Genomic DNA, 24,681 nt, shown 5'->3' on the forward strand with positions numbered 1-24,681 from the left:
AGCCTGATTTATTTATTTATTCTCAGTGAAAATGCCAGTTACATAAAGACTTGAAATGACACAACACATGGCCTTTTATATTCATGACATGAAGCCACTTTGTGTTGTTTACTCCAAGTTTTAGCATATTTTTGGAAAAACAGCCTGGGGGTGTCTGGAAGACAGGATGCAATGAGAAGTGGAAGGATGCTTGTAAAAGCTTTAGAGAACACGTCTTCCTAGAAAGTAACTAAAGTGCTTAACGTATGTACATATATAATTGACTTTTTTTTTTTTGCTTCAGATTGAATGACTTTTCCTAATTTAATGGGGAAAACTTGGTAAACATAAAACTAACATGATATTATTTGTTCAATGCCCTGTACACATTTTTGTTACATCGGTGTTCTTTGGGGTCAATTTGACCCCAGGTTCTTTTAGCTGTATAAAACATAAGAAATATAAAAAATTTACACACATTTGTTTTGGGTGATATTGAGGTCACTATAACATGCTATGATTTTATAATATGCACTATAATTTTATATGTTAAGTATAATAAAACTAAAAAATAAAACTAACACAACCATACCTGTAGTATTGCGAGAACCACTGTCAGTTGAATTGCTCTCTCAATCGAAAATGGCCTCTACGCAAAGGTTTTCTGTCAGTGAGATTTTGTCACAGGTGTTTGACAGTGAAAGTTGGGGGGTGTTTCAGAGTGTTGTTAAGTAGTAAACAAAGACATCAATTACCTGACACTAACCTTTTAGCAAAAAAATATCATATTCTAGAGGTTTTAAATTTGGGGTCAAATTGACCCCAGTGGGAAAAAGGTGTTAGCGGATTTTAGGGTAACAGGAGGGTTAAAAGCTGCGGGTGGACTGTAAGCAGGTTTTCTAAAATCCATGTATATGTACATTCACAGATAGCCTAGTCATGCATGAAAAACACTGAAACATTCATGAACAAAACAAGTAAAAGTCTTTATGAGTGAGTCACTGAATCATTCACTTAATCTATCCATTAAAAAATGATGTTTTAATAGTAAGTAATGAAATCATTTATTAAACAATTTGTTCAAAACCACTTATTTATCCATGAACGAAACAAGTGCAGTCCAAATTCTTGTTCTAGTGGATGTTTACTTCAAACACACTTCTTATGACAAACGCATGCAGGTAATACAGCATTATTCACACAATTATTCCTGTATCATACAAACTGAATATTAGCATGACATTTCTATATACAAAATTTTAATATTTGAATATAACATTTAAAACCATTCCTTTTACCCATTGCATCTCTGAGCAACGCACAATAGGAGTGTTTTGTTTCTGATTTTTTTGTTGTGGTTGTTGTTGTTGTTGTTAACAAGAACAAAGATTTGTACTTTATATTGTTCATGAATGAATCAGTCTTTTTCAATTAATTTATTGAATTATTCAATGACTCACTTATAAAGTTTGCTCTTGTTTTCATTAATGGATATATTAGTGTTTTTGAACAAATTGTTAAAGTGAATGATTTAATTATTTACGCATAAAGATTTATTGAAACAGTATTTTTGAATGAATTGATTAAGTGATTATTCAGTGACTCACTCATAAAGACTATTACTTGTTTCGTTCATGAGTGATTCAGTGTTTTTCAAATGATTGAATTAATCAGTGACTCACTCATAAAGACTGAGCTTGTTTTGTTCATGGATAAATTAGTGTTTTTTAACAAATTGTTTAAGTGAATGATTTAATTACTTACTCATAAATATTTATTGAAACAGTATTTTTTAATAAATTAAGTGAATAATTCAGTGACTCACTCATAACGACTATTACTTTTTTCGTTTATGAATTATTCAGTGTTTTTCAATTAATTGATTGAATTATTCAGTGACTCTTAAAGACTGCACTTGTTTCGTTCATGGATAAATCAGTGTTTTTTATAAATTGTTTAAGTGAATGATTTAATTACTCGTAAAAAATTATTGAAAGTATTTTTGAATTAATTTATTAGGTGAATGATTCAATGACTCACTCATAACGACTATTACTTGTTTTGTTTATGAATGATTCAGTGTTTTTCAGTTAATTGATTACATTTTTCAGTGGCTCGCTCATAAAGACTGCACTTGTTTCGTTCATGGACAAATAAGTGGTTTTGAACAAATTGTTTAATAAATGATTTCATTACTTACTTTCATTAATAGATTTATTAAAACATAATTTTTTAATGGATAGATTAAGTGAATGATTCAGTGACTCACTCATAAAGACTTTTACTTGTTTTGTTCATGAATGTTTCAGTGTTTTTCAATTAATTGAATTATTCAGTGACTTCCTCATAAAGACTGCACTTGTTTTGTTCATGGATAAATTAGTGTTTTCGAACAAATTGTTTAAGTTACTCCTAAAGATTTATTGAAACAGTATTTTTTGAATGAATTGATTAAGTGAATGATTCAGTGACTTACCCATGAAGAGTATGGGTTTCGTTTATGATTGAATCAGTGGGTGTGAACAAATCATTTGATTGATTGATTTAGTGAAACAGTGTTTTCAAATGAGTCAGTTGAGTACATACTCATACATATTCATGTCACATAAATGAATCAGTGTCTCTGAATGTCTTGGTTGAGGAGTCACTGAAAAGTGTCACCATTAATGTACAAACTAGCAGTCTGTCTGTTGTATAATAGGGCAGTTTCATGAACTCTAGATTTCAGAAAAACAGAATCAGCATCTAATTACATTTTATAGCTCTTTTTTTCTTCAAAAACATGTCTAAAATTCTGTTCTGTCAGCCTGTTATCATCATGGCACAGAAAAAATACAAAGCTGACAGCAGAGTTTTTTAGGAATTATCTGGAGAAAAGGGGATTCGAGTGCTCATTAGTTTAGTTTTATAACATATTCTGGGATTACAGCCAGAGGGGAGTTGGTTCAGTGTTAACATCAGGGAGATTTGAGAAATATTAGCGCTAATGGATGGAGTTTTACTGGATGAAATATTTTATCACTAATATTAACATCTCTGCTTGTCAAGCTCCCTCTGTTGAGGAGGATGGTGGATTGATGCAAAGAAATTCAGGTTGTTTATTTTATTGTGGTTGTTTATGCACAGTAACCACAATAACAGACTTTTGCCAATGAAGTCAGCAAATGTACAGGAAACCTGCAATCTGTCTGTCCACATCTTGGCTTCACCACTGAGTCAGCACAGAAATTTTCCTCTAATAGCCAGCTTGCATTGCAATTCTTGTTGTCTCTTCTACTCATCCCAGTTTTGTCAGGACCCTTCATCTTCTTACTGTTTAAACTGAACACAGACATGAGAGACAATCTAGGAGCTGTTTACATAGTATCTGTCTTATTTGTGCTGCCAAACTATTTTTGTGTTTCCGGCCACTGATTTTAAGTTACATAATCTTCACAGAAAAAAAAAAATAAAAATGTGAGACATAAACCTCCTGCTGTTTTTTTATCCCATGGAAAACTTGTCATTCTCATGTCCCAATTCTGCTGGACATGTTTGATTAAGACTCTTCAGTTTTGTTCCGCCCCACACGAACTGCTTTTGTTCTCTCTAATCTTACTGACAGATTGAGTGTCGGAAATTTTAAAAGCTGTTGACTGACAACAAGTATATATAGACGGCAATTGAAAGATCCTTTTAAGTCGGTAGCTGTGTTTTGAAACACGGTAGCTGGTTTCTAGGCAGTCTAAACTCATCATTAGCTACTCCAAGCAGGTTATTATTTCCATTCCGAAAACAATCCTGAACACCTAAAGCTGCTGTGACCAGCTAGTAGATAATGTATTGCTGGTCCAAGATGATTTACAAGCTAATGAGCAGCTAGAAAACAGTTTTTGTGTTCTAAAACATACAGTGCTATGCAAAAGTATTCATACTTCTTCTTCATAACTCAGCCTTATGTTAAACTGCTTTGAATTACCTTTTTCCCATGTTAGTTTACCTTCCATACACTTTGTGATTTTTGACAACTCCCAGCTCTGGCTGGGCCACTCAGGGACATTCACAGAGTTGTCTATAATCTGTGTGCTTTGGCTCATTGTCAAGTTGGAAGGTGAACCTTCTGCCCAGTCTGAGGTTCTGAATGCTCTGGACTGGGTTTTCATTAAGGCTATCTCAATATGCATTGAGCTTTCCTTCTACTCTGACGAGTCCCTCAGTCCCTGCCGCTGAAAAACAGCCCACCGGCATGAGGCTGTTCCCAGCACACTTTATTTTTGAGATGGTGCTCTGCAGGTGATGAGCAGTGCCTGGTTCATCAGACCAGAGAATCTTGTTTCTCACAGTCTGAGGGTCCTTTAGGTGCTTTGTTGCAAATTCCAAGTGGGTTTTCATTTGAGAGGATTGAGTTTTGTCACACCACCATAAAAAAACAGATCGGTGGAGTGTTGCAGTGATGTTTGTCCTTCTGTAAGTTTCTTCCATCTGCATATATGATCATGGAGCTCAACTAGAGTGACCATTAGCTTCTTGGTCACCACTCTAGCCAAGGTCCTTTTTCATCAGTTGCTTAGTTTGGCCAGGAGGCCGGCTCTAGGAAAAGCCCTAGTTGTTTCAAGCTTCTTCCATCATGGTTAATGGAGGCTACATGCTTCTGTGAACCTTCAATGCAGCAGAATTTTTTTCTGAACTCTTCCCCAGATCTGTGCCTTGCAGAGTTGGGTAGTAACGAATTACATTTACTTCGTTACATTTACTTGAGTACATTTTTGGGGTAACTAGTACTTTTAGAGTATATTTAAAGATAGGTACTTTTACTCAAGTACATTTATAGTGAAAAAACTTTACTTTTACTTCGCTACATTTGATGGCGTTCCTCCGTTACTGTCCTCAGAAACGTGTCGTTGGAATTTTCATTTCATGTCTGATAAAACTGTATTAATGCTGCTTTGTAAACAGCTGTTACTATGGAATCCGTAATATTTCAGCGCTCCTAAAGCGCCCCCTCGTGACAGAGAATGAATTTTTAATTTCCAATACATTTTTTTTTCAGCTGTTTATGGTCAAATGATTGCGATTATCGACCCATGTTTTTATGCAGCAAACACAGAGTTGTAAATGTAAAAAGTTAAGGTGCCTTCTAAAAATCTAAACAAGTACAGTAATATTTATGTTTTAAATAAATATAATAAATTATATACTTAATTCATCCCTTTTAATGTTATAAAGGATGAAATGCCATAGTGTAACATATTTTGTTTTTGTGTGAAACTGATCTGAATTTTAAATCATGCCATTTTATGGCTTAATTATTCTACTTTACATTGTCCAATCCCATTACTGTTTATTTTACTTTTGCAGATCTTAAAAAGGGTTATGAATTGCTTTAAATTAATATTTAAAAATTCTGCAGATACACTAAATGAAATAAATATAATGAAATAAAATTACTTCCTTGATATTTGTTTATATTTGTGTATTAAAAACATTTTTGATAAGACTCCTATCTTATTTTCTATATTTAAAAAAAAAAAAGGTATTTTTTATTTGGGCTAGTTAAATTAATTTTCAGGCTACCAAAATCTGAAGAGTACCTGCCCAAAGGGCTACCAGAAATTTTGAAATTTTGCGAGCCCTGTATGTGTGTGTATATGTATGTATATATAAAACACCTTACTTCAGCCTATGTTTTCAAGGAGAGGTGTGTGGAAGCTTTCCAAACAGTTTGAAATTCAGGGTTTTCACTTCATATCAATCAGATCAGTACTTTTTCCATCGGATACTTTTTTACTCTTACTCAAGTAACTATTAATATTGTTACTTTTACTCTTACTTAAATAAATATTTCCATAAGTACTTGTACTTTTACTTGAGTACAGATTTTGGGTACTCTACCCACCTCTGGTGCCTTGCCATGAAAATGTTTCTGAGCTCTACAGGCAGTTTTTTAGACCTTTTCTGAAAGGTTTGTGCCTTTCTGATTCACACTCATTCAAATGAATTTGCCACAGTTTAACTCCACTCAAAGTGTAGTAACATCTACAAGCGATATGAGTGCTCCTGAGCTAAATTTCAAGTGTCTCAGAAAAAGGTATGAATACTTATGCAATGGAATCATTTAAGTTTTTTTATTTCTAATAAATTTGCAAAGTTGTTACAAACTGGTCTTGTGCTTTGTCATTATAGTGTGTGGTGTGTAGATTGATGTGGAAAAAAGTAATTTAAAGCAGTTTAACATAAGGCTGCAACATAACAAAACGTTTAAAAAATGAAGGGGTATGAATACTTTTGCAAGGCACTGTAGCTACTGTCTTAAGTTGGATTTTCCAAGAGAGGCAACTGCTCAGGCCACATTTTATTTGGCTTCTGTTGATTTAAATGATCTAAAATACTCTATTCTGATTGGTCAATTACTGCTTTTATTGTCAGATATTTCCTAATACTCACTGTCATGTATATGATCTAGAATGCACAAATTTTTTTTGTCACGATTAACCTGTAGAAATTTGTCAACCAGTAGAGATTCTATCGCGGTTGCACGTTCAAGTGACGTTGCTGTGCCACGTGGTCATGAAAAAGTATTGTTTGAATGTGTTTTAAGCATTGCCGTTTAAAAACAAGCAATTTTAAGCCATTAAAGCTCAATCAGCAGCGAAAGAGAACATTTCGCTGTATGCGCACACTGTCTGACACTTGTATGTGTCAAAATGGCCATCTTTGCAAGAATCCTCATAAACACATTAATTTAGGTCTTAAGTGAAATCAAACAGCTGAGAAAGAAAACACATGTAACATTATATTGGATTCAGGCAGCTCTTAAAGTGACAGCCGACTAATATTTCTGCTGTCTGTCATTCATGTTAATCAAAAAACAAAATAGAGAAAATCACTGCTACTGTGGAATCAAACATTTTTCTATTGTAAAGACCTTATTTAAAGCAAAAATAACTATATTGTGATATACATCATTATCATCATATCATGAGTAGACTTTAAAAAAGTCTTACTGACCTCAAACTTTTGAACTGTAGTGCATCAGTGTGGAAAAAAAAGCAGTTGTTCTTTCTTTTTCCTGAAAGGAAAAAATAATGATGGTTTCCACAAGAGAGCGTATTTCACAAGAGGCTAAGGAACCCCCTCGTCCCGCTGTAACAGACCAGTAATGATAGGTTGACTTGCGACTTGTTGGATATACTGACAGCATGTCGGACAAGCAGGGCATTACAGCAGGCAGCATCTCGTGTGAGCTAATGCTGCGGGCGGAATGTGGTTTCACTGTGGTGTGTGAGCATGTGCCTCTGTGTGTGTCAGCGCTCGTGTGTTTGTGTGTGTCTAGGAAAAGGGGATACCTGTGGTTTCTTTGAGTGGAACATAAGATGTGTTTGAGAGCATGTGATTCAATGGAGACCCTAAGTCTAAGAGCTAGGACTCCCCAACCAGCTTAAGGAGACAATGGAAATGCTTTCGTCTGTGGTGAAATGTCTGTTTGAGTGAAATGGCAGGATGAGAGAAAGCACATCTGCCTAATCCAGAGAGCTGTCATTACCCCTCTGGTGGGAACAAAATCCTCCAGAGCCTGTCCTTCTGTCCCGACAGGCCAAAGTGAAGTTTACCTCGTCCAGTGTTCCATTACAGATGTGGCATGACTTGCAAGCTACAGCATGACTGAACTGCTTTTGAACTATTCCACATATTCCTCATAAAAGATAAAAAACACCTTTTAAAAGGGAAAGAACAATCACTGATGGAAACAAGTTCTGCCTTGTTGTGCAGCTTTAACAATATACTTTGGAATGCCATTTAATTCCGGAATTTGAATTGAATTGAAACTAGGTAGCAAACAAGATAATTGTGTTTCATAATTTGATTTTGAATTCAATTATCAAAAATGCATTTTATTTTTTTATTATTCAGAATATCTATTAAACATGTTATTATATTCTAAATGTATTGTGTTTCCAGGTCATTAAATGATGATAATTAATAATGATAAGTTAGTGATCATTGTTTTAAACACTTTGTTTCCAAACATGCTTTAGATTTTTTTTTTATAATTTAATTATATTATGTAATCACACAGTTTTGTTTTATTGTATTTTATTATTTTTTATTTATTTTGTGTTTGTTTTATTTTAGTTGGGGTAAGTTTTTTTTAATAAATGTATTTTTAATTTAGTTTTTAAATTAAGATTAAAAAAAATTTAATTAAGTAATATATACACACATTTTTATTAAATTATTTTGATATAATTTTAGTAAATAATACAAATTTTTATAAATTGTTTTATTTTCATTTATGTTTTACGTTTCTTATGCTTCATTACCATTTATATAATTCAATTATATTATGTAATCACAATATATATTTTATTTTGTTTTATTTTAGTTTTGGTAGGTATGATTTTTTACTTTATTTTTTTTTTTTAATAAATGCATTTTTAATATTTTTTTTCATTAAGAATTATTTTAATTACCTTTTTAAACTATTATTTTTATTTTATTATTTTATTTAATCTATTTTTAAATATCTTATGCTTAGTTACCAAGCATGGTCTAGTTTACATGTTTATATTATTCTTTTATATTATTTTTTATCTTGTTTATATATATATATATATATATATATATATATATATATATATATAAGTGTTTTTTTTAATAGATTAATAGATTTTTATATAATTTATATAATATAATTTATATAATTAAATTATATTAGGTAATCGTTCTGTTTTATGTATTCATTTTATTTTTTATATTTTATTTAATTTTATGATAAAAAGATTACTTTGACAGTATTGAACTTAAATTAAATTAATATATATCTTAAGTTAAGAAACAGATGTATTTAATGCTGATTTGGTGCTTGAGGAACATTTCTAATTATTATCTTTATGTAATTTATATAAAACAGTTGTGGTTCTTAATATTTTTCAGGAAACTGTAATTAATTTAGGAATACTTAGTCAAAAATGTCTACTTGATTACTTAATAATTAGTTCAATTATTAATCATTACTAATTATAATTAATCAACTATTTGACTAATAAATTAAAATTCCTAAAAAATTAAGTTCCTTTTTTCTTGTCAGTCAATTCCAGCATGCTGTATGTTGTGACCAATTCATTTCTAATTCCATCTCATTAACTGAAAGGTTCCTAAAGTCTGTTCTTAAATTCTGATCTTATCCCAATAGCATTAGTGCAGTGAGCAGTCATTACTATTAGTAGGTCTGACTGTGGCACAATCAGTCATTGATTGAGTTTGAGTCATTGATTAGGGGGCTGAGGGAGCACAACTGCTTGATGTCTTCTTTCAGTCTTTCCCTCTCGCTCCATCATTCCCTTGTTCTCTCGCCTGCCCTTCTCATTTCAACCTTAGCGTGGCATTCCTTAAATTCCGCCCCTCCTCATTAGGGTGAGCCAAGCTGCCATACACTCACACACACGCTAGTAGAGGCTGGTGAAGGCTGATGAAGTCCTCACCTCACACTTGTGCCTGTTTGCTTATTACAAATTAGCCCTGACTGGAGAGTTATATGTAGGTTAGCGGAGCACACACAGTAATGAGACTAAACACAGGCCTTTTACATGTTTAACAATAGACCTGCCTGTGCATCATTAGTGTAATTATGTTCCACAGTGTCACGGTCTGTTTAAAGGAATAGTTTGTCCAAAAATTATGTTACGTACTTGTTCTCAATTATTTTTTCTTCCAAATAACACAAAAGATGAGTGCTGAAGATGTCCTTTCCCATAAAAGTAATTAGTGACTGAAACTTTCAAGCTATATAACTAAAGGTTATATTCACGTTATCCCAAGTTTTCTGAAGGGTTTGTGTGAGGAGCAGGGACAGAGGAACAGTCCTCTCATTAGTAATTGTAGATGCTCATAAAATTTGTGGTAGGTTAGAATTTTATTTTATTTTATTTTATTTTATTTTATTTTTGTAAGTTTCTTATGCTCACCAAGGCTGTATTTACTTTATCAAAAATCTATTGCATCCTTGCTAAACAAATGTATACATTTCTTTAAAAAAAAGTTTGAACAGTAGTATAGTACATTAATAATGTACCAGCAGCATCAAAAAGAAGCATTTTTATGAAGAATTAATAAAGAAATTATGCATTATACAATAACAGAAATATAAACAGAATATTTTAAGCTAACAAAAACAGAAAGAAAAGTTATATTCCAAGTTATCCCAAGTTTTCTGAAGGCTTTGTGTTTGGATCTAAATTTAAGTTATTAACCAACTTTTTATCAGATTTTAGGTATTTTATGACATCTTGTCATAAAATGTCATGATCTCATTAGAAATTGTAGATAAATTTGGGGTAAGGAAGATTTATTTTATTTTATTTTATTTTATTTTGAAGTTTTTTGATGCATCCAAGGCTGCATTTACCGCATCAAAAACACAATAAAACATTAAAAAAATTATTATTATTTTATTTTATTTTATTTTTTTGTAAATTTATCAAGCTACCATAAAACGCCCTAAAAGTTATATTCCAAGATTTTTATGAGGAGCAGACCTAAATTTAACTTTTTATCAGCTTTTAGGTATTTTATGACATATTTTTTTATGATCTCATTCGAAATTGTAGATACTCAAAATTTGGTGTAGGTAAAAAAAAATTAAATGTATTTTATTTTATTTTGAAGTTTCTTATGCTCATCAGGCTGCATTTACTTCATTAAAAATACAATAAGAAATATATATTTAAAAAAAATATTAGAAATATATTTACTGTCATTTTTGGTCAATTTATTGCATCCTTGCTTTATACATGTATACATTTTTTTTTTAAAAAGGTTGAACTGTATATAATACTTTAATAATGTATCAGCAACATCTAAAAGAAGAATATTTGCAAATCCTTTTAAGTTAATTGAACATTAAATTCATTAAAATTCAGCAACACATTGATTTTATTGTATTTGTTACATGATAAATAATAAAGAAATTATGCATAATACGAATAACAGAAATATAAACTGAAACTTTCAAGCTACTATAAAATGCCCTAAAAGTTATATTCCAAGTTATCCAAAGTTTTACAAAAGCAGACCAAAATTTAAGCTGTTATTTACCATAACTTTTTATCAGCTTTTAGGTATTTTTTAGGTGCGAATGTAAATTCTTCTATTTTTTAGGTACTGTCAATGCATCTACATTGTATCGTTTGGCATACATTACATCTAAACATACTTAAATATATTTGTAAACATTATGTACAAATACCTGCAAATAGTAATGAGACCAGACTGCTAGACCAGGAGTTTACAGTCTCAGGGACCCTGGACCCTGACGGACCCCAAGTATGACAACGCTAGGCGAGATTTTGTGATAATGTTCATTAAAACATTTATATTAATATATCACACTCAAAAAAAAGTAGCTAATAATCAGAGCAAATTCTACAAATGTTATCCTCTCTGCAAACCCCCTGAAGGATCTTCAGGGACCCCTATTTGAAAACCCTGGGGTCTAGACCATTGCATAAACAATCCTGAGTGCTTCGTATACAGTTGCAATTATGAGCTTTGTGTATTTAGTTGCCATGGCATGCCCGTCAATAAAGCGAGTCCTAGAGAGGCAGATTTTGAAAACATCTTCAGCCATAAGCTCTCTCCTATTCAAACAGACCTGTGGCTGAACAAAGCCCGATTCAGAAGCCTGCCTCCGTTCCGATTACTACAAATGGAAAGAAGCTTCCTGGGGAATTAAACAAAGAGTCACATCCATAGTCAACTCTCCTGCATCCTGTCCCATCCAAACATTTCGCTCAGGGGTTGGGATGTGCAGCTTACTTTACCTCCCTCCAACTCTGTCATGCATCCCTCTCCAATTCCAAAACCAATAATTCCAGATCATAAAACTGAAAAAAAAACCACACACACACGCAATTCCTTTCATGCTCTTTTAAACCACTTTTACACCTTGGTGTATTCGTAAACTTGTCTAGACTCTCTTATGGCACATGGGGAACGACACTTTTGGTCTAAATGCTCGCAGACGTCATTGACGCGGCTGCTTTGTTGTCTTCGATTGCGTCCAGGACCCTCGCTGATAACAGCGTTTATCTTGTGTGTTTATTACCAATTAACTCCAGTTGCCTCTAAAACAAGCCATTCCCAAATCTCTCACTTCTGTTGTCCTCAACCACCCCGTATGACTTTTTTTTCAGCCCCGGAAAAGATTAACCCTCCACTTAAACCATCAGAATTAGATGTCACCTAAGGCGACAGATCTTATCCATACAACCCATGACAGCAGCGGAGTGGGAGGTTAAGGCTTAAAAACCATTACCCAAGCACACAGAACAACCCCCGATCTCAGCGTGTTACAAACAGACGACTCGGCTGAGCGCAAACAGGTGTTTAAAAGTTCATTCCAAGATTAGCGCATGCATTGTGGTGAGCCGGATGCAATTACACGTTTAGTGAGCGAGCGGAGCCTCGGGGCTCACCTTAGCCTTACCAGATGATTCCAGTCTATTGCACAGCACCCTCTCGAAATCCGTCAATGTCCAGGAGAAACCGTGCAAAGTGCCTCTGTGGAAATAGTCATCACAATTTGCAGAAATGGCTCTGGGGTTTCCCTCTCTCTTCTCCCACTCACCCTCTCTCTCCCTTTCGTCTGTCGTAATCTCCCACTGTCTCTCTTTGTTAGTATGTCCTCGGTGTCAGTGGAAAGGTCTTCAGCCTTAAAGCCTTCAATCAAACACCTCTTTATGTGGCGACGCAAAGCCTCAAGAACTCTGACAAGTACCGCTTCAAGCCTTCTTGAGGAGATAGAAGTGAAACGGTAAATACATGTTAATCAAACCAAAGTCCTTTAATTTTACTCAGAGAGTGACTTTCAACATAGCAAGTCCCTGGGAGTCGGTTAAAAATTCTCAAGTGAGATGCTGAAGAGAAGTGGGATGAAGACCTCAGAAGATCAGCAGATCTATACGTTAAGTGCTGTAGGTTCCTCAGGGTTTTGAAGACAAAGAAAGTCCACCAGCATGTTCTTCTCAGCCCTCTGAAGAGTTTGTGTGCTCCCTGTCACTCTAACTGGACTAAGTCCATCACCTCTGTTGCACAAACTTTTTCTACTCCTCTCTCTCTCCCTCTTTACAGCAGGCAGTGGATTTAGGGTTGGTCCACCCCCTCTCCACTTCTCTCCTCCCCTTGGCACAAAGGGATCTGAAAGCATGAGCTTCTAATCCCCCACCCATATTCACAACCCCTGCTATTCAGTTCTCCCTTTCAGTGTCTATTTCCGGCCGGTCGTCTACCAGCTGCAACTGTTGTCTGGAGTTTAGTGATGTCACAGCAATCGGGTCTTAATTGGCCATGGATATAGGGTTAGAATAAGAGGTGGAAAGATCAAAATGAGAGGGAAAAGAGAAAGGTAGCAGGGTAATTGTGTCTTTCTTGGCTTTTAAATGAGATAATGGACTTTTTGTTGGAGTTGGGTTATAGAAAGTAGTAATAACAGTAATTGACTTGTGCATCTCTGCTATTGCTGGAAACAAATCACAAGGCTACTTTTATGTGGAGGAGTTTGGTGATGCAGTGATTTATTCTTACAACAGCTTGTTTATTTCGTTGCACTACTGCATTTTCTTAGTTGTTATGGAGTAGGTCTGGATTTGTTTTGTTTTAATTGGTAACATCCTGTTTAGTTTTCAGGGGCGAGTGGGCTGTGGTTTTGACTATGTGAACATAACTTGGCTTCGTTTACCGTGGTTTGACCTGGTGGACCTGTTATCTGAAATTATTTCAAAGCCTACAAAATTAGAAAATTAAAAAAACACATTCTACACACAAGATTATTCATTTAGCATTTCCGTAAGCATTTCTCCACACTGGTCTATTGACTATAATAAAACCTTTATTTAGCGTGCTGTGGTGGTCCTGTTAAAATTCTTAATTTCCCCAAACAGGAAATCAGTTTGGGGGTATTTACAAGCTGTCTGATGTGGGATGTTTCTCACACTCTGTACGACTCACAAGGTGTTCTCAGAGCAGATGTTGAACAGAAACTCTGATTTTTGTAAGGTCAAAGCTCACCTGGTTTTTACTTGATCAGTAAGAACAGCTGAGATCTTTGGGGAGTTGTTATTATCTGTATCTGATTAATCAAGATCCATTAACTTTAGACTGTGAACAGACTTTCATCTTCTTATCTGCATGGTTTCAGGTCGGGAAGTGTAAAGAGATTTGCAATGAAACTTGAGAAATACTGAAAGCACCAGATATCTGGTATGTAGTGTAGAAGACTATTTTGAGTGGCTTAACTGCATTTTTAAACTGTTAATACTTTTTTTATCATATTGAAAAGAAGAACATTGGAAAATGCTGACAAAAAGGTAAAGTCGTCCATAAATTATGCCTTGAATTTTATCAGTACTCTCTGAAGCCGTTTTTATAGTGCTAGGTACAGCGTCTTGCTTTGCTTGGCAAAAACGTTCAGAGTTTCAAACTTTATGCCTGATATCCCAAATGTCTTGGAAATAAAGTTTTTCCTTTTTTACATGAAAAGCAGTAAAGTTTTGAATGATAGATCTAAATCTATCTCTCTATCTGTCTATCTATCTATCTATCTGTCTGTCTGTCTGTCTGTCTGTCTGTCTGTCTGTCTATCTCTTTTTTCTTTTGTCTATTGTCTGTATTTTTATCCTTGGTTCTGTCTGTCTATTGTTATTCTGTCCATCCATCCATCATTTTTAATCATCCGTCCATTCATCCACCCATCCATCCAACTATCATCGTTCGTCCATCCGCCTGCCCATCCATCTATCATCATCCATCCATCCATCCATCCATCCACACATCTATCTGTCATCATCCATCCGTCCATCCATCCATCTATCTGTCATCGTCCGTCCGTCCGTCCGTCCGTCCATCCATCCATGCATCTATCTGTCATCATCCATCCATCTGTCATCATCCATCCATTTATTCATCCATCTGTCATTTTCCGTTCGTCTATCCATCCATCCATCCATCCATCCATCCACCCATCCATCCATCTATCATCGTCCGTCCGTCCGTTCGCTCTTCCATCTATCATCGTCCGTCAGTCCGTCCATTCATCCGTCCATCATCCATCCATGCATCTATCTGTTATCGTCCATCCATTTATCCATCCATCCATCTGTCATTTTCCATCTGTCCATCCATCCATCCATCATCGTCCATCCATTCATCATCCATCATCCATCCTTCCATCATCCATCCATCCATCCATCCATCTATCATCCATCTATCCATCCATGCATCTATCTGTCATCTGTCATTTTCCATCCATCCATCCATCCATCCATCATCCGTCCTTCCATCCATCCATCCATCCATCAATCCATCCATCATCCGTCCATTCATCCATCATCATCCATCCGTCCATTCATTCATCCATCCATCCATCATCCATCCTTCCATCATCCATCCATCCATCCATCTATCATCCATCTATCCATCCATGCATCTATCTGTCATCGTCCATCCATTTATCCATCCATCTGTCATCTTCCATCCATTCATCTGTCATCTTCCATCCATCCATTCATCATCCGTCCTTCCATCCATCCATCCATCCATCATCATCCATCCGTCCATCCATTCATCCATCCATCCATCCATCATCATCCATCCATCCATCCATTTATCCATTCATCCATCTATCATTGTCCATCTGTGCATACATCCCATTTATCTGTCATCGTCCATCTGTCCATCCATTCATCCATCTGTCATTGTCGGTCCATCTATCCATCATCGCCCATCCGTACTTCCATCCACCTATCTGTCATCGTCCATCCAGCCATCCTTCCATCCATCCTTCCATCCATCTATCAATCTATCTATCTATCTATCTATCTATCTATCTATCTATCTATCTATCTATCTATCTATCTATCTATCTATCTATCTATCTATCTATCTATCTATCTATCTATCATGAGCAGCTGCTGAACATTTCAGTTAAATGTTCAGAAATGCAGAGTTGTACATTTCAATATGAGGTAATGAGAGCACAGTTTCTATGGTAACGTTTATTTAGATCAGAGACACATGAAGTGGTGTCAGACTAAAAGACTTTATAAGGTAACCTCTTGAAAGTGATCTTTGATCAGAAGTGTTATTAGATGTGAACATCAGTTTTCCACATGCTAGCAGTGGGAAAAACTGCACCATGTGTTGGTGTTTTTTTTTTTGCGTTCGTTTTGTCTTATTCACAGTGCCAGTCAGCACTGTGGTTTGTATAGCGCTCTCTAATCTGTGTCATAGACTGTGTCAGATTCTTTGCTGAGGACTGTGTGCTTGGAACTTATCCAAAACCAGTGCGTAACAGTGGATTGCTTCTCTTTCCATTGCTAATCCAAAACACGTGCACCAATTCTAGTAAAATATCATTTCTCTGTGACTAATCAATGCTTTTCAAAACCAACATTTAAGAGCAAAATCAAAGAAAAGAAAGATTCTCACTAGATTTCTACCTAAGTTTTTAGCAAGACCTCATGCGCCTAGCAAAGCTGCTAGATTGTTAGCGATTTCTCTTCAGGTGAAGAAATGAAAAGATAAAGTGATCTCAAATGAATAGCTCCCAGACTGCGTCTCACTTCAGAAAGAAAACATCAGACTAGCATCTGTTGCTGAACGTGGTGGTTCCAGTGGAGAAATAATGATGTGACAGACACAGGTGAAAGCAATATATGGGGTTGTAATCGCTCTCAAATTCATGTCCACCCACTGCGAAACATCACGTGATGTACATCATTTCCTTAGCAGATGTGGTTAATTGACACATTGTTAGATGTGATATTTAGCTTACAAGCATTAGCTCATAGCCTCCCATCTTAACTAATTCATTGGTTCTCAGAGGTTGGTCTTTCTTAGCTCAAGCTGCAAGTATGTTTCATTAGGTACATTTTGTAATGTGATAGATAATTTAGTCAACATTTCTTGTTTTGATTTAACTTGTACTGAAAACAAATTTTTTTTAAAACTATATAGACATAAAAATACTAAAATTACTAACATTTTCACTAAAATTAAACTAGAAACAGAAAAGCAAAATAAAAACTAATTCAAAATGTAAAAAAAAAAAAACTATAAATAGTATATTGATACTAAAATAGCATGAATCCATAAATGGTTAATTTATCAGAACACTTGCACACTCACTTTAAATGTGGCAAAACAAAAATTAAAAGTTTTTTCTTTTGCCTTTCATTGTGTCTTTCATCATTTTGGCTAATCTAAATAATTACATAAAGAAAACCTTTAGATTATTGTTTGTGAGAGGCAAAGCAGGATATAATCAGAAGGAAAGTTCAGTAAATGGGCTTATTCCTTACAAACGTGTTATTAAAAAAGATAAATAAAGAACAAAATAAATGTTGATGAAATGTATATTAAAAAAAAAAAAAAAAAAAAAGCCAGATCAAAATAGCTCAGTGTTGAAGTCATCGTTTCAGTGAGAACCGTGACTGTCACTATAAATCAGAAATGTTTGACATGAACATGCCACATGAAGGTTCTTGCTCTGCTTGCAAGCATAAACATCTTATAAATGCAAATATACATGGGTTGCAAGCTGTCTGACATCTGACATGGGTCACTTCATTGCATCCCCATCAAAACTTGCGCATAGGCACTTTTTTAAAATTTCCCTTTCTTTTCATCCCTGTACTTTCTATCTGCGCCATTCCGTGTCAACTTAACCAAATGTCCCTGGCTCGAATTTTAGATTTTGTTTAGATTTATTCTGAAGAAAGATAAACATAGCAATGAAATCCAAAACATGAAATGTCATGGATGAAGATTTGTAGAGAGGGAGTTAAAATAACAATTTTCACGTGAGATTCGGAGCCAAATTACAGGGAGGTAAAAATGACTTTAGAAAAATGGCAGCATCATAATGTTATTTTCACACAGAGATCAGTAGGTTGGTTAGAAAAATCTGTTGACTTTAGCAACCTTTCTTGCATTACATGCCAATTACGATTGTCAAAAATGGGAAAAAGCACTTTTCAGTTTTTCCTCTAATATGGTACAGGAATGAACTATGCAATTGTTTTGATAGAAGTAAACAAGATACATTTCTAGTTTCAACATTATTTGTTCTTCAGACATTCTTCTTTAGAAAAAGGTTAATCTGTATGCAAAGTGACCCACATTAGGTTTTTGACCACCGAAAATGTGGACAGTTTTACTCCTGGAGCCATATTGAGATCCCAGTATTGCTGGAATGTGATCAGATAGAGCCTTAAAGGTGACCCAGTATGCCCTTTTTTACAAGATGTAATATAAGTCTCAGGTATTCCCAGAATGTGTCTGTAATGTTTCAACTCAAAATATTTCACAGATCATTTATTATATCATTTTGAATATGCATATTTTGAGTGGAAGCAGAAGCACACTCTTTTCGTGCATGTCTTTTTAAATGCAAATGAGAACTCTTTTCTAGAACAGGGCTGTGTCTTTACGGCTCGTACCTCAGATATTTTTCCAAAAAACATCTGTTTGGTTTTGAGTATCATGTTTAGCATGTGAGTACCAAACTTAGTTCTCTTTCAAGTCTTATTGCGCTTAAACTGTCAAATACACACAAGTTTGTTAAAAAAAACAGTTGGTTATGTGTATGAAGGTCAACAGCCAGTAAAGAAACCGCATGTTTGTATTAGATCTGTGTGGCAGCAGCATAATATACAGTAAATAAATCAATAAATCCACTGTTCTTTTGGTTCCTTTGAGTCTGGGACTCTAAATAGTGTTCTGTGTTCATCTGTGCAGTCAACGAGAGAACAGGTAGCACGCTTTGCTTGAATGTTTGCCATGGCATTAGAACTGGTACACCATTTTGCTTGCGAAAACAAAATGACGGCACCAGGGGGGAAACATGCAGATTAAGGGGTGGTAACATTATAATAAGATCCCGTTCATGGGACACGTTCATGTCAGATGCTTGCAGAGAAAGACTTACCAAAAACAAAGTTACTGGGTTGTCCTTATTTACATTTTCTGGGTTGGTAGATGCACAGAGGGCCCAATTAAAGCACTTAAACATGGAAAAAGTCAGATTTTCATGATATGTCCCCTTTAAAAATGAAGATACCAAAAGAAAAGTTTGTTTAAACCCAAAATCTAAAAGGGCATTAAGATATCTTTAATACTGCTTGAGTCACAGACATTGCAACATGTTAGGAAAATCTGTTGACTTTAGCAACCTTTGTTGCATTACATGCCAGTGGTGATCTTTCAGTTTTTCCTCTAATATGATACAGGAATGAGTTATGCAATTGTTTTGATAGAAGTAAACAAGACACATTTCTAGTTTCAACAATATTTGTTCTTCAGACATTCCTCTTTAAAAAAAAAAGAAAAAGAAAAATTCATCTGTATGCAAAGTGACCCACATTTGGTTTTTGACCACTGAAAACGTGGACAGTTTTACTCCTGGAGCCATATTGAGATTCCAGTATCGCTGAAATGTGATCAGATAGAGCCTTAAAGGTGACCTAGTATGCCCCTTGTTACAAGATGTAATATAAGTCTCAGATGTCCCCAGAATGTGTCTGTGAAGTGTTAACTCAAAACATAGATCATTTATTATGTCGTTTTGAAAATGCCTATTTTAAGTGGAAGCAGAAACGTGCTGTTTTCGTGCATGGCTCTTTAAATGCAAATGAGAAGCTGTTCTTCGCCCCTTTTCTAGAACAGGGCTGTGTCTTTACAGCTCGTACCTCAGATGCTCTTTCATAAAACATCTGCTTGGTTTTGATTATCATTTTTAGCATGTAAACTAAGTTCTCTTTCATGTCTTATTGCGCTTAAACTGTCAAACACACAGTTTATGTTAAAAACACAAATGAGCTACAAAAACAGTTGGTTATGTCTGTGAAGGCAAACAGCTGGTAAAGAAATCACATGCTTATATTAGATCTGTGTGGCAGCAGTGTAACATACAGTAAATAAATCAATAAATGCACTGTTCTCTTGTTTCCTTTGAGTCTGGGACTCTACATAGTGTTTTGTGTTCATCTGTGCATTCAATGACAGAACAGTTAGCATGCTTTGCTTGAACGTTTGCAATGGCATTAGAACTGGTACACTATTCCAAAAACAAACTGACGGCACCTGGGGGGGGGAACGTGCAGCTTAACGGGTGTTAACATTATAATAAGATCCCATTCATATGTCACATGTTTGCAGAGAAAAACTTACCACAAACAAAGTTACTGGGTTGTCCTTATTTGCATTTTCTGGGTTGGTAGATGCACAGAGGGCCCGATTATAGCACTTAGACATGGAAAATGTCAGATTTTCATGATACGTCTCCTTTAAAAATGAAGATAGCAAAAGAAGAGTTTGTTAAAACCCAAAATCTAAAAGGGCGTTAAGATATCTTTAATACTTCTTGAGTCACAGACATGCAACCTTTGGAGAAAAAAAAAAGAGAAGTGCTTTTTTCCATTTTTTAACAGTTACCACTTGCATATAATGCAACAAAGATTGCTAACATCAACAGATTTTACTAACAGACCCAGTTTTTGGCGCTGTTGTATACACCTGGGCTTTGAGCCACTTAACAGCACAAAGAGAACAGTTAGGGATATCTGTCTTATTTCTGTTGTGACTTGGAAGCACATAGAGTGTTAACCTAAGATAATCAGAGGGTAGAAAAGCAGGTCAAAGGAAGCAGGAATGATAATAGTTTATCTTGAGGATTTGTTGCTGATTGTAGCCTCCAATCTGTTGTGCCTGATGTAACTTATCGTGTTCAGCGTGCACAAACACAAGTAGTGTGATGTCATTTATCTGGTAATGCCAGGTTTTGTATTTCTTCAGAAGTCAAAAGCCTGTGTGCGATGATCTGCGTTATCCAGCATGATATAAATGTTCTAAAGATCAGCTTGTGTGCTTCAGTGGAAATAAAGTAAAGTCAAATCTGACCTTTTACGCAAAGGAGTTCACATGGGCACTGATTTGCTTAGTTTTGATTAGTGGCCCAAAATGAAAATTTCCTGATAATTTACTCACTCCCATTTCATCCAAGATGTTTGTGTTTTTTTCTACAGTCGAAAAGAAATTAAGGTTTTTGAGGAAAACATTCCAGGATATTTCTACATATAGTGGACTTCAATGGAAGCCAATGGGTCGAAGATCCCAAATGCAGTTTCAATGCAGCATAGGGCTCTACACGATCCCAGCTGAGGAATAAGGTTCTTATCTACCAAAACGATCAGACATTTTCTAAAATAAAATAACAATTTCTACATTTTTTTAACCACAAATGCTCATCTTGAATTTGACTTTACGTAGTCACGTAGGCGGAAGTATCGACCCAGTGTTTACAAAGCGAATGTGGAAAAAATAAAACGCCCTTTACAAAAAACATAAACCAACGATGTTGGACGATTTTGAAGTTGGAGGATAAAATAAGATGGAGTTTTTCACCCTTTTTAAAACCGAAGTACACAGACGTAGAACTAACTGCGTGTGACCTTTTTAACATGATTATGTAATGTTTGAATTCACGGATGTGCCTCGCAGAGCTAGTGCAAGACAATCATTGTGGTTAAAAAGTATATAAATTTGTACTTTTTTAGAAAATGACCAACCGTTTTGCTAGATAAGACCTTTATTCCTTGGCTAGGATTGTGTTGAGCCCTTTGAAGCTGCATTAAAACTTCAATTTGGGCCTTCACCCCGTTCATCCCCATTGAAGTTCACTATATGGAGAAAAATCCCAGAGTGTTTTCCTCATAAAGCCTGAATTTCTTTTTGACTGAAAAAAAACATGAACATCTTGGATGACACGGGGGTGAGTAAATGATCAGGAAATGTTTATTCTGGTAGTAAACTAATCCTTTAAATAATTTTACAGATCACAGACTTTTGGACATTTTAACATCTAGGCATTTTTTATCTGGTTGATAGTAAGGGTTCAAAAGTTTCTGGAAAATCAAGTCAGGTATAAAACGTACAACAACATTTCAATCCTGAATTGACCTTAGATTAAAAAAAGATCTTTGATCTGCTGTCATCATGCTTGAAAGCCAGTGCACTCAAGTTTTCCAAGCATGGAAAAAGTGAGCTTCTGAGGCCACGAAGAGTTCCTCAGAGCAACAGTTGGTGCTATTGTTGTTCAAGAGGTTTTGAGGTTTTTGCAAACGATTCCGAGACCGCAATAATTAATTCATTGTTTTATGACACAGATCTTTTCTTGGTTTGTGAAGATAGAATGGGCAAGTCTAATTATAGCGGAGGAGGACCAAACCAAGAAAACGATCTGTGACATCATCCCAGCTGCAAGGATCAAGAATCATGGGGGATGTGTCTGTAGGAGTAACTTTCATGTATTTAGGCTGTAAAAAGTGCATTCATTCTATTGAAGTCTTGTCAGGCGGAGGTTGACAGAAACTGTGTGCATTTGTTCAGGGTGAACTTCTTCAATAAAAGCATTGATTTTAATTTGCCCATTCTGCACGCATTATACGAATGAAAGAGGCGAGGAACATACAAAGCCAGGTCAGCCTCTCAAGCAGGGCCACCGCAGAGATTCTGCTGGGTAAACATTAGTCAGAACAAGGCTGAAGTGTTCTCCTGTCTCCATTGATGATGGATGTGCTTGCGTTGACCTCAGGTGACCCTTTCACCCCAAGGCCTCAGATTACTCATCCTTTCCACTCTGAAATAACTGACATCACCATGAAAAAAGGTGTTGTTGTCAGCAACAGCAAGAAATTGACCATGAAATTTACCTTTTTTGTTCAATTGTGATCAGATCAGATATTCTGGTAACACTTTACAATGAGGAGTCATTTGTTAACATTAGTTAATGTATTATCTAACATGAACAAACAATGAACATTACATTTATTACACTATTTATTCATCTTTGTTAACGTAAGTGTACAATAAAAATACAGTTCTTCATTGTTAATTCATGTTAGTTCACAGTGCATTAACTAATGCTTGTGATTTTATTAATGCATTAGTAAATGCTGAAATTAATATTAACAAAGATTAATAAATGCTGTAGAATTATTGTTCATCTTTAATTCATGTTAACTAATGTAGTTAACTAATGTTAACCAATGAACATTTTTGTAAAGTGTTACCAATATTCTAAAATCAAGTTTCTTTTTTAAATGAAATTTTTATTCGTTTTACCCGTAAATAACATGCAAAATTGGTAGAAAGTCCAAATTGCAGTATCAATGTAGCTTCAAAGGTCTCTAAATGATCACAGATGAGGAATAATAAAAACAATCAGTCGTTTTCTAAAAAAAATAATAATAATTGTATACATTTTTACCACAAATGCTCATCTTGCACTACAGTAGCTGTCCAATGTGCGTCCGTGACTTCGGACTTTGGAAAGGTCACGCGCAGTTAGTTTTTTGTCTGTATACTTTGGTTAAAAAAGGTAGGGTATTGCGAAAAAAACTGCATCTCATTTTCTTCTCCAACTTCAAAATTGTCCAACGTTGTTTTGCGAATATTAGATTTTAGTAGTTTATTTTGGATCAATTTTGGCTGGTATTTCTTTACATGCAGTTAAATGTCTCCATGGTTGGTTCTTTTATTAGTCCTGGCTTCATTCTGAGCTGACTTAGAGCTGTCTGCCTCACCTGTGAGTAATATTTGAACACAGACCTACGGAACGTTGGCTAATGTTGGCTAAACGTCTGATGCATATGGTACACTTAACTGGAAACACTTCAGGAATGTCGAAGTCGTCCTCTGATTAGTTGAATTTGATCGGATTTCCGGGAGACGCGAGTGTCACGTTTATTTTCGGTCCGCCGGGAAACAAAGCGCAGACTGATTTACTCTGCGTTTTGCTAAAATGTGCTTATGCAGATGCCATTGTTGTTATACACATTTGCGACATTCGCGAACAAATTACTGACTTACTGCTTGTTCTCCCTCTTATTTAACTTTCATTGCTGGTTATTTCAATGACTGACTTGTTGCATGCCAGTCTGTTGTTGTGGGGGCGTTTCCACGCACCGAAACGTGACGCTGAACGAAACAAACTGTGATTGGTTGTTTGACATGTCGATCAAATGGTCTTATGGGCGGGCCTTGGCCAATGAAAGCTGCCATGAATTCCAGACCTTCAGCCATTAGTCTGAAGGTCTGGCTACGTGGTAATAATTTAGCACTAGCTGTCCAATGTGCGTCCGTGACTTCGGACTTTGGAAAGGTCACGCACAGTTAGTTTTTTTTGTCTGTATACTTTGGTTAAAAAAGGTAGGGTATTGCGAAAAAAAAACTGCATCTCATTTTCTTCTCCAACTTCAAAATCGTCCAACGTTGTTTTACCTTTCTTTGCAATGGGTGTTTGACTTTCTTTGCACATTTGCGTTGTAAACACTGAGCCACTACCTCCACCTACATCACGCGTGACCTTTCCAACTTGATTACGTAATGCATAAAGTCGAGCTAGTGTGAGACAAGAGTTTTTGGTTAAAAAAATATACAGATGTTTACTTGTTTTTAGAAAATGACCAACCATTTTGCTAGATAAGACCTTTATTTCTTATCTGGGATCGTGTAGAGCCCTTTGAAGCTGCATTGAAACAGCAATTTGGACCTTTAACCCGTTGGCTCCTATTGAACTCCAGTATACAGAGAAAAATCTAAACCTGGAATGTTTTCCTTAAAAACCTTAATTTCTATTACTCTCTTACTCTCTACTATTTAATTTCTTAA

At 35.3% G+C, this 24,681-nt stretch overlaps 2 protein-coding genes across 3 annotated transcripts in view; one reads left to right on the forward strand and one right to left on the reverse strand.

Annotated features, from left to right (window-relative positions):
- Positions 1-13,048, reverse strand: part of angptl2b (angiopoietin-like 2b) — a 32,310-nt gene extending 19,262 nt beyond the window's left edge. The window contains exon 1 of one of the 2 annotated variants that reach the window (XM_073818896.1): positions 12,443-13,048. The gene's annotated coding sequence lies outside the window, so the exon portion shown is untranslated. Of the gene's footprint in view, positions 1-12,431 lie in introns of both variants that reach the window. The other variant, XM_073818897.1, reaches the window with a different exon arrangement.
- ralgps1 (Ral GEF with PH domain and SH3 binding motif 1) overlaps positions 1-24,681 on the forward strand; it is a 164,786-nt gene that overhangs the window by 82,293 nt on the left and 57,812 nt on the right. The gene's annotated exons all lie outside the window — the stretch shown is intronic.

The sequence above is a fragment of the Garra rufa genome, chromosome 15, assembly GCF_049309525.1.
Source record: "Garra rufa chromosome 15, GarRuf1.0, whole genome shotgun sequence".
NCBI lineage: Eukaryota > Metazoa > Chordata > Actinopteri > Cypriniformes > Cyprinidae > Garra > Garra rufa.